The sequence below is a fragment of the Ochotona princeps genome, chromosome 1 (assembly GCF_030435755.1).
Source record: "Ochotona princeps isolate mOchPri1 chromosome 1, mOchPri1.hap1, whole genome shotgun sequence".
Classification (NCBI taxonomy): domain Eukaryota; kingdom Metazoa; phylum Chordata; class Mammalia; order Lagomorpha; family Ochotonidae; genus Ochotona; species Ochotona princeps.
This window is the reverse complement of record NC_080832.1, coordinates 138,536,847-138,549,804: the sequence shown is the minus strand read 5'-3', so window position 1 is coordinate 138,549,804 and position 12,958 is coordinate 138,536,847.

Here is a 12,958-nt window from a genome sequence, read left to right as displayed (position 1 = left end):
CACTCTATGCTTAGTGCCCTTTGAGTGCCTAGGACTGAAATGAAGCTTGGTGAGCATCCCACACAAACGAATACTCAACATGCGTTTTTCACATGCCACCAACTCCACATTCACAGGCAACTTCAGCGCCACAGCCGTTTTCAGATAGCCCTCAATGCAAAGGCTCTAGATGCAAATATTGGTGTGAGAGCTAATTCAATCAAGGAAACACTGCATGTTGGTGAAGGGCATATTGAAGAAGGATCAGCCGAGTGGTTCTTGTGGGAGAACAACTCCATTTGGCTCACTAACTTCACACACCATCAGGCTTCCAAGCAGCTCTCAAGGAAACTCAGTTTTCACACTCTATGCTTAGTGCCCTTTGAGTGCCTAGGACTGAAATGAAGCTTGGTGAGCATCCCACAGAAACGAATGCTCCACATGCGGGTTTCACATGCCACCAACTCCACATTCTCAGGCAACTTCAGCGCCACAGCCGTTTTCAGATAGCACTCAATGCAAAGGCTCTAGATGCAAATATTGGTGTGAGAGCTAATTCAATCAAGGAAACACTGCATGTTGGTGAAGGGCATATTGAAGAAGGATCAGCCGAGTGGTTCTTGTGGGAGAACAACTCCATTTGGCTCACTAACTTCACACACCATCAGGCTTCCAAGCAGCTGTCAAGGAAACTCAGTTTTCACACTCTATGCTTAGTGCCCTTTGAGTGCCTAGGACTGAAATGAAGCTTGGTGAGCATCCCACAGAAACGAATGCTCCACATGCGTTTTTCACATGCCACCAAGTCCACATTGACAGGAAACTTCAGCGCCACAGCCGTTTTCAGATAGCCCTCAATGCAAAGGCTCTAGACGCAAATATTGGTGTGAGAGCTAATTCAATCAAGGAAACACTGCATGTTGGTGAAGGGCATATTGAAGAAGGATCAGCCGAGTGGTTCTTGTGGGAGAACAACTCCATTTGGCTCACTAACTTCACACACCATCAGGCTTCCAAGCAGCTCTCAAGGAAACTCAGTTTTCACACTCTATGCTTAGTGCCCTTTGAGTGCATTATCTAGGAATGAACCTGGTAGAGCATCAGACACAAACGAATGCTCCACATGCGGGTTTCACATGCCACCAACTCCACATTCTCAGGCAACTTCAGCGCCACAGCCGTTTTCAGATAGCCCTCAATGCAAAGGCTCTAGACGCAAATATTGGTGTGAGAGCTAATTCAATCAAGGCAACACTGCATGTTGGTGAAGGGCATATTGAAGAAGGATCAGCCGAGTGGTTCTTGTGGGAGAACAACTCCATTTGGCTCACTAACTTCACACACCATCAGGCTTCCAAGCAGCTCTCAAGGAAACTCAGTTTTCACACTCTATGCTTAGTGCCCTTTGAGTGCCTAGGACTGAAATGAAGCTTGGTGAGCATCCCACACAAACGAATGCTCCACAAGCGGGTTTCACATGCCACCAACTCCACATTCACAGGCAACTTCAGCGCCACAGCCGTTTTCAGATAGCCCTCAATGCAAAGGCTCTAGACGCAAATATTGGTGTGAGAGCTAATTCAATCAAGGAAACACTGCATGTTGGTGAAGGGCATATTGAAGAAGGATCAGCCGAGTGGTTCTTGTGGGAGAACAACTCCATTTGGCTCACTAACTTCACACACCATCAGGCTTCCAAGCAGCTCTCAAGGAAACTCAGTTTTCACACTCTATGCTTAGTGCCCTTTGAGTGCCTAGGACTGAAATGAAGCTTGGTGAGCATCCCACAGAAACGAATGCTCCACATGCGGGTTTCACATGCCACCAACTCCACATTCACAGGCAACTTCAGTGCCACAGCCGTTTTCAGATAGCCCTCAATGCAAAGGCTCTAGACGCAAATATTGGTGTGAGAGCTAATTCAATCAAGGAAACACTGCATGTTGGTGAAGGGCATATTGAAGAAGGATCAGCCGAGTGGTTCTTGTGGGAGAACAGCTCCATTTGGCTCACTAACTTCACACACCATCAGGCTTCCAAGCAGCTCTCAAGGAAACTCAGTTTTCACACTCTATGCTTAGTGCCCTTTGAGTGCCTAGGACTGAAATGAAGCTTGGTGAGCATCCCAAACAAACGAATGCTCCACATGCGTTTTTCACATGCCACCAACTCCACATTCACAGGCAACTTCAGCGCCACAGCCGTTTTCAGATAGCACTCAATGCAAAGGCTCTAGACGCAAATATTGGTTTGAGAGCTAATTCAATCGAGGAAACACTGCATGTTGGTGAAGGGCATATTGAAGAAGGATCAGCCGAGTGGTTCTTGTGGGAGAACAACTCCATTTGGCTCACTAACTTCACACACCATCAGGCTTCCAAGCAGCTCTCAAGGAAACTCAGTTTTCACACTCTATGCTTAGTGCCCTTTGAGTGCCTAGGACTGAAATGAAGCTTGGTGAGCATCCCACACAAACGAATGCTCCACATGCGTTTTTCACATGCCACCAACTCCACATTCACAGGCAACTTCAGCGCCACAGCCGTTTTCAGATAGCACTCAATGCAAAGGCTCTAGACGCAAATATTGGTGTGAGAGCTAATTCAATCAAGGAAACACTGCATGTTGGTGAAGGGCATATTGAAGAAGGATCAGCCGAGTGGTTCTTGTGGGAGAACAACTCCATTTGGCTCACTAACTTCACACACCATCAGGCTTCCAAGCAGCTCTCAAGGAAACTCAGTTTTCACACTCTATGCTTAGTGCCCTTTGAGTGCATTATCTAGGAATGAACCTGGTAAAGCATCCCACAGAAACGAATGCTCCACATGCGGGTTTCACATGCCACCAACCCCACATTGACAGGCAACTTCAGCGCCACAGCCGTTTTCAGATAGCCCTCAATGCAAAGGCTCTAGACGCAAATATTGGTGTGAGAGCTAATTCAATCAAGGAAACACTGCATGTTGGTGAAGGGCATATTGAAGAAGGATCAGCCGAGTGGTTCTTGTGGGAGAACAACTCCATTTGGCTCACTAACTTCACACACCATCAGGCTTCCAAGCAGCTCTCAAGGAAACTCAGTTTTCACACTCTATGCTTAGTGCCCTTTGAGTGCCTAGGACTGAAATGAAGCTTGGTGAGTATTCCACGCAAACGAATGCTCCACATGCTGGTTTCACATGCCACCAACTCCACATTCTCATGCAACTTCAGCGCCACAGCCGTTTTCAGATAGCACTCAATGCAAATACTCTAGACGCAAATATTGGTGTGAGAGCTAATTCAATCAAGGAAACACTGCATGTTCGTGAAGGACATATTGAAGAAGGATCAGCCGAGTGGTTCTTGTGGGAGAACAATTCCATTTGGCTCACTAACTTCACACACCATCAGGCTTCCAAGCAGCTCTCAAGGAAACTCAGTTTTCACACTCTATGCTTAGTGCCCTTTGAGTGCATTACCTAGGACTGAAATGAAGCTTGGTGAGCATCCCAAACAAACGAATGCTCCACATGCGGGTTTCACATGCCACCAACTCCACATTCTCAGGCAACTTCAGCGCCACAGCCGTTTTCAGATAGCACTCAATGCAAAGGCTCTAGATGCAAATATTGGTGTGAGAGCTAATTCAATCAAGGAAACACTGCATGTTGGTGAAGGGCATATTGAAGAAGGATCAGCTGAGTGGTTCTTGTGGGAGAACAACTCCATTTGGCTCACTAACTTCACACACCATCAGGCTTCCAAGCAGCTCTCAAGGAAACTCAATTTTCACACTCTATGCTTAGTGCCCTTTGAGTGCCTAGGACTGAAATGAAGCTTGGTGAGCATCCCACACAAACGAATGCTCCACATGCGTTTTTCACATGCCAACAACTCCACATTGACAGGCAACTTCAGCGCCACAGCCGTTTTCAGATAGCCCTCAATGCAAAGGCTCTAGACGCAAATATTGGTGTGAGAGCTAATTCAATCAAGGAAACACTGCATGTTGGTGAAGGGCATATTGAAGAAGGATCAGCCGAGTGGTTCTTGTGGGAGAACAACTCCATTTGGCTCACTAACTTCACACACCATCAGGCTTCCAAGCAGCTCTCAAGGAAACTCAGTTTTCACACTCTATGCTTAGTGCCCTTTGAGTGCATTATCTAGGAATGAAAGTGGTAGAGCATCCCACACAAACGAATGCTCCACATGCGGGTTTCACATGCCACCAACTCCACATTGACAGGCAACTTCAGCGCCACAGCCGTTTTCAGATAGCCCTCAATGCAAAGGCTCTAGATGCAAATATTGGTGTGAGAGCTAATTCAATCAAGGAAACACTGCATATTGGTGAAGGGCATATTGAAGAAGGATCAGCCGAGTGGTTCTTGTGGGAGAACAACTCCATTTGGCTCACTAACTTCACACACCATCAGGCTTCCAAGCAGCTCTCAAGGAAACTCAGTTTTCACACTCTATGCTTAGTGCCCTTTGAGTGCATTACCTAGGACTGAAATGAAGCTTGGTGAGCATCCCACACAAACGAATGCTCCACATGCGGGTTTCACATGCCACCAACTCCACATTCACAAGCAACTTCAGTGCCACAGCCGTTTTCAGATAGCACTCAATGCAAAGGCTCTAGACGCAAATATTGGTGTGAGAGCTAATTCAATCGAGGAAACACTGCATGTTGTTGAAGGGCATATTGAAGAAGGATCGGCCGACTGGTTCTTGTGGGAGAACAACTCCATTTGGCTCACTAACTTCACACACCATCAGGCTTCCAAGCAGCTCTCAAGGAAACTCAGTTTTCACACTCTATGCTTAGTGCCTTTTGAGTGCAGTATCTAGGAATGAACCTGGTAGAGCATCCCACACAAACGAATGCTCCACATGCGGGTTTCACATGCCACCAACTCCACATTCACAGGCAACTTCAGCGCCACAGCCGTTTTCAGATAGCACTCAATGCAAAGGCTCTAGACACAAATATTGGTGTGAGAGCTAATTCAATCAAGGAAACACTGCATGTTGGTGAAGGGCATATTGAAGAAGGATCAGCCGAGTGGTTCTTGTGGGAGAACAACTCCATTTGGCTCACTAACTTCACACACCATCAGGCTTCCAAGCAGCTCTCAAGGAAACTCAGTTTTCACACTCTATGCTTAGTGCCCTTTGAGTGCCTAGGACTGAAATGATGCTTGGTGAGCATCCCACACAAACGAATGCTCCACATGCGGGTTTCACATGCCACCAACTCCACATTCACAGGCAACTTCAGCGCCACAGCCGTTTTCAGATAGCACTCAATGCAAAGGCTCTAGACGCAAATATTGGTGTGAGAGCTAATTCAATCAAGGAAACACTGCATGTTGGTGAAGGACATATTGAAGAAGGATCAGCCGAGTGGTTCTTGTGGGAGAACAACTCCATTTGGCTCACTAACTTCACACACCATCAGGCTTCCAAGCAGCTCTCAAGGAAACTCAGTTTTCACACTCTATGCTTAGTGCCCTTTGAGTGCCTAGGACTGAAATGAAGCTTGGTGAGCATCCCACAGAAACGAATGCTCCACATGCGGGTTTCAAATGCCACCAACTCCACATTGACAGGCAACTTCAGCGCCACAGCCGTTTTCAGATAGCACTCAATGCAAAGGTTCTAGACGCAAATATTGGTGTGAGAGCTAATTCAATCAAGGAAACACTGCATGTTGGTGAAGGGCATATTGAAGAAGGATCAGCCGAGTGGTTCTTGTGGGAGAACAACTCCATTTGGCTCACTAACTTCACACACCATCAGGCTTCCAAGCAGCTCTCAAGGAAACTCAGTTTTCACACTCTATGCTTAGTGCCCTTTGAGTGCATTATCTAGGAATGAATCTGGTAGAGCATCCCACACAAACGAATGCTCCACATGCGGGTTTCACATGCCACCAACTCCACATTCACAGGCAACTTCAGCGCCACAGCCGTTTTCAGATAGCCCTCAATGCAAAGGCTCTAGACGCAAATATTGGTGTGAGAGCTAATTCAATCAAGGAAACACTGCATGTTGGTGAAGGGCATATTGAAGAAGGATCAGCCGAGTGGTTCTTGTGGGAGAACAACTCCATTTGGCTCACTAACTTCACACACCATCAGGCTTCCAAGCAGCTCTCAACGAAACTCAGTTTTCACACTCTATGCTTAGTGCCCTTTGAGTGCCTAGGACTGAAATGAAGCTTGGTGAGCATCCCACGCAAACGAATGCTCCACATGCGGGTTTCACATGCCACCAACTCCACATTGACAGGCAACTTCAGTGCCACAGCCGTTTTCAGATAGCACTCAATGCAAAGGCTCTAGACGCAAATATTGGTGTGAGAGCTAATTCAATCAAGGAAACACTGCATGTTGGTGAAGGACATATTGAAGAAGGATCAGCCGAGTGGTTCTTGTGGGAGAACAACTCCATTTGGCTCACTAACTTCACACACCATCAGGCTTCCAAGCAGCTCTCAAGGAAACTTAGTTTTCACACTCTATGCTTAGTGCCCTTTGAGTGCATTACCTAGGACTGAAATGAAGCTTGGGGAGCATCCCAAACAAACGAATGCTCCACATGCGGGTTTCACATGCCACCAACTCCACATTCTCAGGCAACTTCAGCGCCACAGCCGTTTTCAGATAGCACTCAATGCAAAGGCTCTAGATGCAAATATTGGTGTGAGAGCTAATTCAATCAAGGAAACACTGCATGTTGGTGTAGGGCATATTGAAGAAGGATCAGCTGAGTGGTTCTTGTGGGAGAACAACTCCATTTGGCTCACTAACTTCACACACCATCAGGCTTCCAAGCAGCTCTCAAGGAAACTCAATTTTCACACTCTATGCTTAGTGCCCTTTGAGTGCCTAGGACTGAAATGAAGCTTGGTGAGCATCCCACAGAAACGAATGCTCCACATGCGTTTTCACATGCCACCAACTCCACATTGACAGGCAACTTCAACGCCACAGCCGTTTTCAGATAGCCCTCAATGCAAAGGCTCTAGACGCAAATATTGGTGTGAGAGCTAATTCAATCAAGGAAACACTGCATGTTGGTGAAGGGCATATTGAAGAAGGATCAGCCGAGTGGTTCTTGTGGGAGAACAACTCCATTTGGCTCACTAACTTCACACACCATCAGGCTTCCAAGCAGCTCTCAAAGAAACTCAGTTTTCACACTCTATGCTTAGTGCCCTTTGAGTGCATTATCTAGGAATGAACCTGGTAAAGCATCCCACACAAACAAATGCTCCACATGCGGGTTTCACATGCCACCAACCCCACATTGACAGGCAACTTCAGCGCCACAGCCGTTTTCAGATAGCCCTCAATGCAAAGGCTCTAGACGCAAATATTGGTGTGAGAGCTAATTCAATCAAGGAAACACTGCATGTTGGTGAAGGGCATATTGAAGAAGGATCAGCCGAGTGGTTCTTGTGGGAGAACAACTCCATTTGGCTCACTAACTTCACACACCATCAGGCTTCCAAGCAGCTCTCAAGGAAACTCAGTTTTCACACTCTATGCTTAGTGCCCTTTGAGTGCATTATCTAGGAATGAAAGTGGTAGAGCATCCCACACAAACGAATGCTCCACATGCGGGTTTCACATGCCACCAACTCCACATTGACAGGCAACTTCAGCGCCACAGCCGTTTTCAGATAGCCCTCAATGCAAAGGCTCTAGATGCAAATATTGGTGTGAGAGCTAATTCAATCAAGGAAACACTGCATGTTGGTGAAGGGCATATTGAAGAAGGATCAGCCGAGTGGTTCTTGTGGGAGAACAACTCCATTTGGCTCACTAACTTCACACACCATCAGGCTTCCAAGCAGCTCTCAAGGAAACTCAGTTTTCACACTCTATGCTTAGTGCCCTTTGAGTGCATTACCTAGGACTGAAATGAAGCTTGGTGAGCATCCCACACAAACGAATGCTCCACATGCGGGTTTCACATGCCACCAACTCCACATTCTCAGGCAACTTCAGCGCCACAGCCGTTTTCAGATAGCCCTCAATGCAAAGGCTCTAGATGCAAATATTGGTGTGAGAGCTAATTCAATCAAGGAAACACTGCATGTTGGTGAAGGGCATATTGAAGAAGGATCAGCTGAGTGGTTCTTGTGGGAGAACAACTCCATTTGGCTCACTAACTTCACACACCATCAGGCTTCCAAGCAGCTCTCAAGGAAACTCAATTTTCACACTCTATGCTTAGTGCCCTTTGAGTGCCTAGGACTGAAATGAAGCTTGGTGAGCATCCCACACAAACGAATGCTCCACATGCGTTTTTCACATGCCACCAACTCCACATTGACAGGCAACTTCAGCGCCACAGCCGTTTTCAGATAGCCCTCAATGCAAAGGCTCTAGACGCAAATATTGGTGTGAGAGCTAATTCAATCAAGGAAACACTGCATGTTGGTGAAGGGCATATTGAAGAAGGATCAGCCGAGTGGTTCTTGTGGGAGAACAACTCCATTTGGCTCACTAACTTCACACACCATCAGGCTTCCAAGCAGCTCTCAAGGAAACTCAGTTTTCACACTCTATGCTTAGTGCCCTTTGAGTGCATTATCTAGGAATGAATGTGGTAGAGCATCCCACACAAACGAATGCTCCACATGCGGGTTTCACATGCCACCAACTCCACATTCACAGGCAACTTCAGCGCCACAGCCGTTTTCAGATAGCCCTCAATGCAAAGGCTCTAGATGCAAATATTGGTGTGAGAGCTAATTAAATCAAGGAAACACTGCATATTGGTGAAGGGCATATTGAAGAAGGATCAGCCAAGTGGTTCTTGTGGGAGAACAACTCCATTTGGCTCACTAACTTCACACACCATCAGGCTTCCAAGCAGCTCTCAAGGAAACTCAGTTTTCACACTCTATGCTTAGTGCCCTTTGAGTGCCTAGGACTGAAATGAAGCTTGGTGAGCATCCCACGCAAACGAATGCTCCACATGCGGGTTTCACATGCCACCAACTTCACATTCTCAGGCAACTTCAGCGCCACAGCCGTTTTCAGATAGCCCTCAATGCAAAGGCTCTAGATGCAAATATTGGTGTGAGAGCTAATTCAATCAAGGAAACACTGCATGTTGGTGAAGGGCATATTGAAGAAGGATCAGCCGAGTGGTTCTTGTGGGAGAACAACTCCATTTGGCTCACTAACTTCACACACCATCAGGCTTCCAAGCAGCTCTCATGGAAACTCAATTTTCACACTCTATGCTTAGTGCCCTTTGAGTGCCTAGGACTGAAATGAAGCTTGGTGAGCATCCCACAGAAACGAATGCTCCACATGCGGGTTTCACATGACACCAACTCCACATTGACAGGCAACTTCAGCGCCACAGCCGTTTTCAGATAGCCCTCAATGCAAAGGCTCTAGACGCAAATATTGGTGTGAGAGCTAATTCAATCAAGGAAACACTGCATGTACTTGAAGGGCATATTGAAGAAGGATCAGCCGAGTGGTTCTTGTGGGAGAACAACTCCATTTGGCTCACTAACTTCACACACCATCAGGCTTCCAAGCAGCTCTCAAGGAAACTCAGTTTTCACACTCTATGCTTAGTGCCCTTTGAGTGCCTAGGACTGAAATGAAGCTTGGTGAGCATCCCACAGAAACGAATGCTCCACATGCGTTTTTCACATGCCACCAACTCCACCTTGACAGGCAACTTCAGCGCCACAGCCGTTTTCAGATAGCCCTCAATGCAAAGGCTCTAGACGCAAATATTGGTGTGAGAGCTAATTCAATCAAGGAAACACTGCATGTTGGTGAAGGGCATATTGAAGAAGGATCAGCCGAGTGGTTCTTGTGGGAGAACAACTCCATTTGGCTCACTAACTTCACACACCATCAGGCTTCCAAGCAGCTCTCAAGGAAACTCAGTTTTCACACTCTATGCTTAGTGCCCTTTGAGTGCCTAGGACTGAAATGAAGCTTGGTGAGCATCCCACACAAACGAATGCTCCACATGCGGGTTTCACATGCCACCAACTCCACATTGACAGGCAACTTCAGCGCCACAGCCGTTTTCAGATAGCCCTCAATGCAAAGGCTCTAGACGCAAATATTGGTGTGAGAGCTAATTCAATCAAGGAAACACTGCATGTTGGTGAAGGGCATATTGAAGAAGGATCAGCCGAGTGGTTCTTGTGGGAGAACAACTCCATTTGCCTCACTAACTTCACACACCATCAGGCTTCCAAGCAGCTCTCAAGGAAACTCAGTTTTCACACTCTATGCTTAGTGCCCTTTGAGTGCCTAGGACTGAAATGAAGCTTGGTGAGTATCCCACAGAAACGAATGCTCCACATGCGTTTTTCACATGCCACCAACTCCACATTCTCAGGCAACTTCAGCGCCACAGCCGTTTTCAGATAGCCCTCAATGCAAAGGCTCTAGACGCAAATATTGGTGTGAGAGCTAATTCAATCAAGGAAACACTGCATGTTGGTGAAGGGCATATTGAAGAAGGATCAGCCGAGTGGTTCTTGTGGGAGAACAACTCCATTTGGCTCACTAACTTCACACACCATCAGGCTTCCAAGCAGCTCTCAAGGAAACTCAGTTTTCACACTCTATGCTTAGTGCCCTTTGAGTGCCTAGGACTGAAATGAAGCTTGGTGAGCATCCCACACAAACGAATGCTCCACATGCGGGTTTCACATGCCACCAACTCCACATTCACAGGCAACTTCAGTGCCACAGCCGTTTTCAGATAGCCCTCAATGCAAAGGCTCTAGACGCAAATATTGGTGTGAGAGCTAATTCAATCAAGGAAACACTGCATGTTGGTGAAGGGCATATTGAAGAAGGATCAGCCGAGTGGTTCTTGTGGGAGAACAGCTCCATTTGGCTCACTAACTTCACACACCATCAGGCTTCCAAGCAGCTCTCAAGGAAACTCAGTTTTCACACTCTATGCTTAGTGCCCTTTGAGTGCCTAGGACTGAAATGAAGCTTGGTGAGCATCCCACACAAACGAATGCTCCACATGCGTTTTTCACATGCCACCAACTCCACATTCACAGGCAACTTCAGCGCCACAGCCGTTTTCAGATAGCCCTCAATGCAAAGGCTCTAGACGCAAATATTGGTGTGAGAGCTAATTCAATCGAGGAAACACTGCATGTTGGTGAAGGGCATATTGAAGAAGGATCAGCCGAGTGGTTCTTGTGGGAGAACAACTCCATTTGGCTCACTAACTTCACACACCATCAGGCTTCCAAGCAGCTCTCAAGGAAACTCAGTTTTCACACTCTATGCTTAGTGCCCTTTGAGTGCCTAGGACTGAAATGAAGCTTGGTGAGCATCCCACACAAACGAATGCTCCACATGCGGGTTTCACATGCCACCAACTCCACATTCACAAGCAACTTCAGCGCCACAGCCGTTTTCAGATAGCCCTCAATGCAAAGGCTCTAGACGCAAATATTGGTGTGAGAGCTAATTCAATCGAGGAAACACTGCATGTTGTTGAAGGGCATATTGAAGAAGGATCGGCCGACTGGTTCTTGTGGGAGAACAACTCCATTTGGCTCACTAACTTCACACACCATCAGGCTTCCAAGCAGCTCTCAAGGAAACTCAGTTTTCACACTCTATGCTTAGTGCCCTTTGAGTGCATTATCTAGGAATGAACCTGGTAGAGCATCCCACAGAAACGAATGCTCCACATGCGGGTTTCACATGCCACCAACTCCACATTCACAGGCAACTTCAGCGCCACAGCCGTTTTCAGATAGCCCTCAATGCAAAGGCTCTAGACACAAATATTGGTGTGAGAGCTAATTCAATCAAGGAAACACTGCATATTGCTGAAGGGCATATTGAAGAAGGATCAGCCGAGTGGTTCTTGTGGGAGAACAACTCCATTTGGCTCACTAACTTCACACACCATCAGGCTTCCAAGCAGCTCTCAAGGAAACTCAGTTTTCACACTCTATGCTTAGTGCCCTTTGAGTGCCTAGGACTGAAATGAAGCTTGGTGAGCATCCCAAACAAACGAATACTCCACATGCGTTTTTCACATGCCACCAACTCCACATTCACAGGCAACTTCAGCGCCACAGCCGTTTTCAGATAGCCCTCAATGCAAAGGCTCTAGACGCAAATATTGGTGTGAGAGCTAATTCAATCAAGGAAACACTGCATGTTGGTGAAGGGCATATTGAAGAAGGATCAGCCGAGTGGTTCTTGTGGGAGAACAACTCCATTTGGCTCACTAACTTCACACACCATCAGGCTTCCAAGCAGCTCTCAAGGAAACTCAGTTTTCACACTCTATGCTTAGTGCCCTTTGAGTGCATTATCTAGGAATTAATCTGGTAGAGCATCCCACACAAATGAATGCTCCACATGCGGGTTTCACATGCCACCAACTCCACATTCACAGGCAACTTCAGCGCCACAGCCGTTTTCAGATAGCACTCAATGCAAAGGCTCTAGACGCAAATATTGGTGTGAGAGCTAATTCAATCAAGGAAACACTGCATGTTGGTGAAGGGCATATTGAAGAAGGATCAGCCGAGTGGTTCTTGTGGGAGAACAACTCCATTTGGCTCACTAACTTCACACACCATCAGGCTTCCAAGCAGCTCTCAACGAAACTCAGTTTTCACACTCTATGCTTAGTGCCCTTTGAGTGCCTAGGACTGAAATGAAGCTTGGTGAGCATCCCACACAAACGAATGCTCCACATGCGGGTTTCACATGCCACCAACTCCACATTGACAGGCAACTTCAGTGCCACAGCCGTTTTCAGATAGCACTCAATGCAAAGGCTCTAGACGCAAATATTGGTGTGAGAGCTAATTCAATCAAGGAAACACTGCATGTTGGTGAAGGACATATTGAAGAAGGATCAGCCGAGTGGTTCTTGTGGGAGAACAACTCCATTTGGCTCACTAACTTCACACACCATCAGGCTTCCAAGCAGCTCT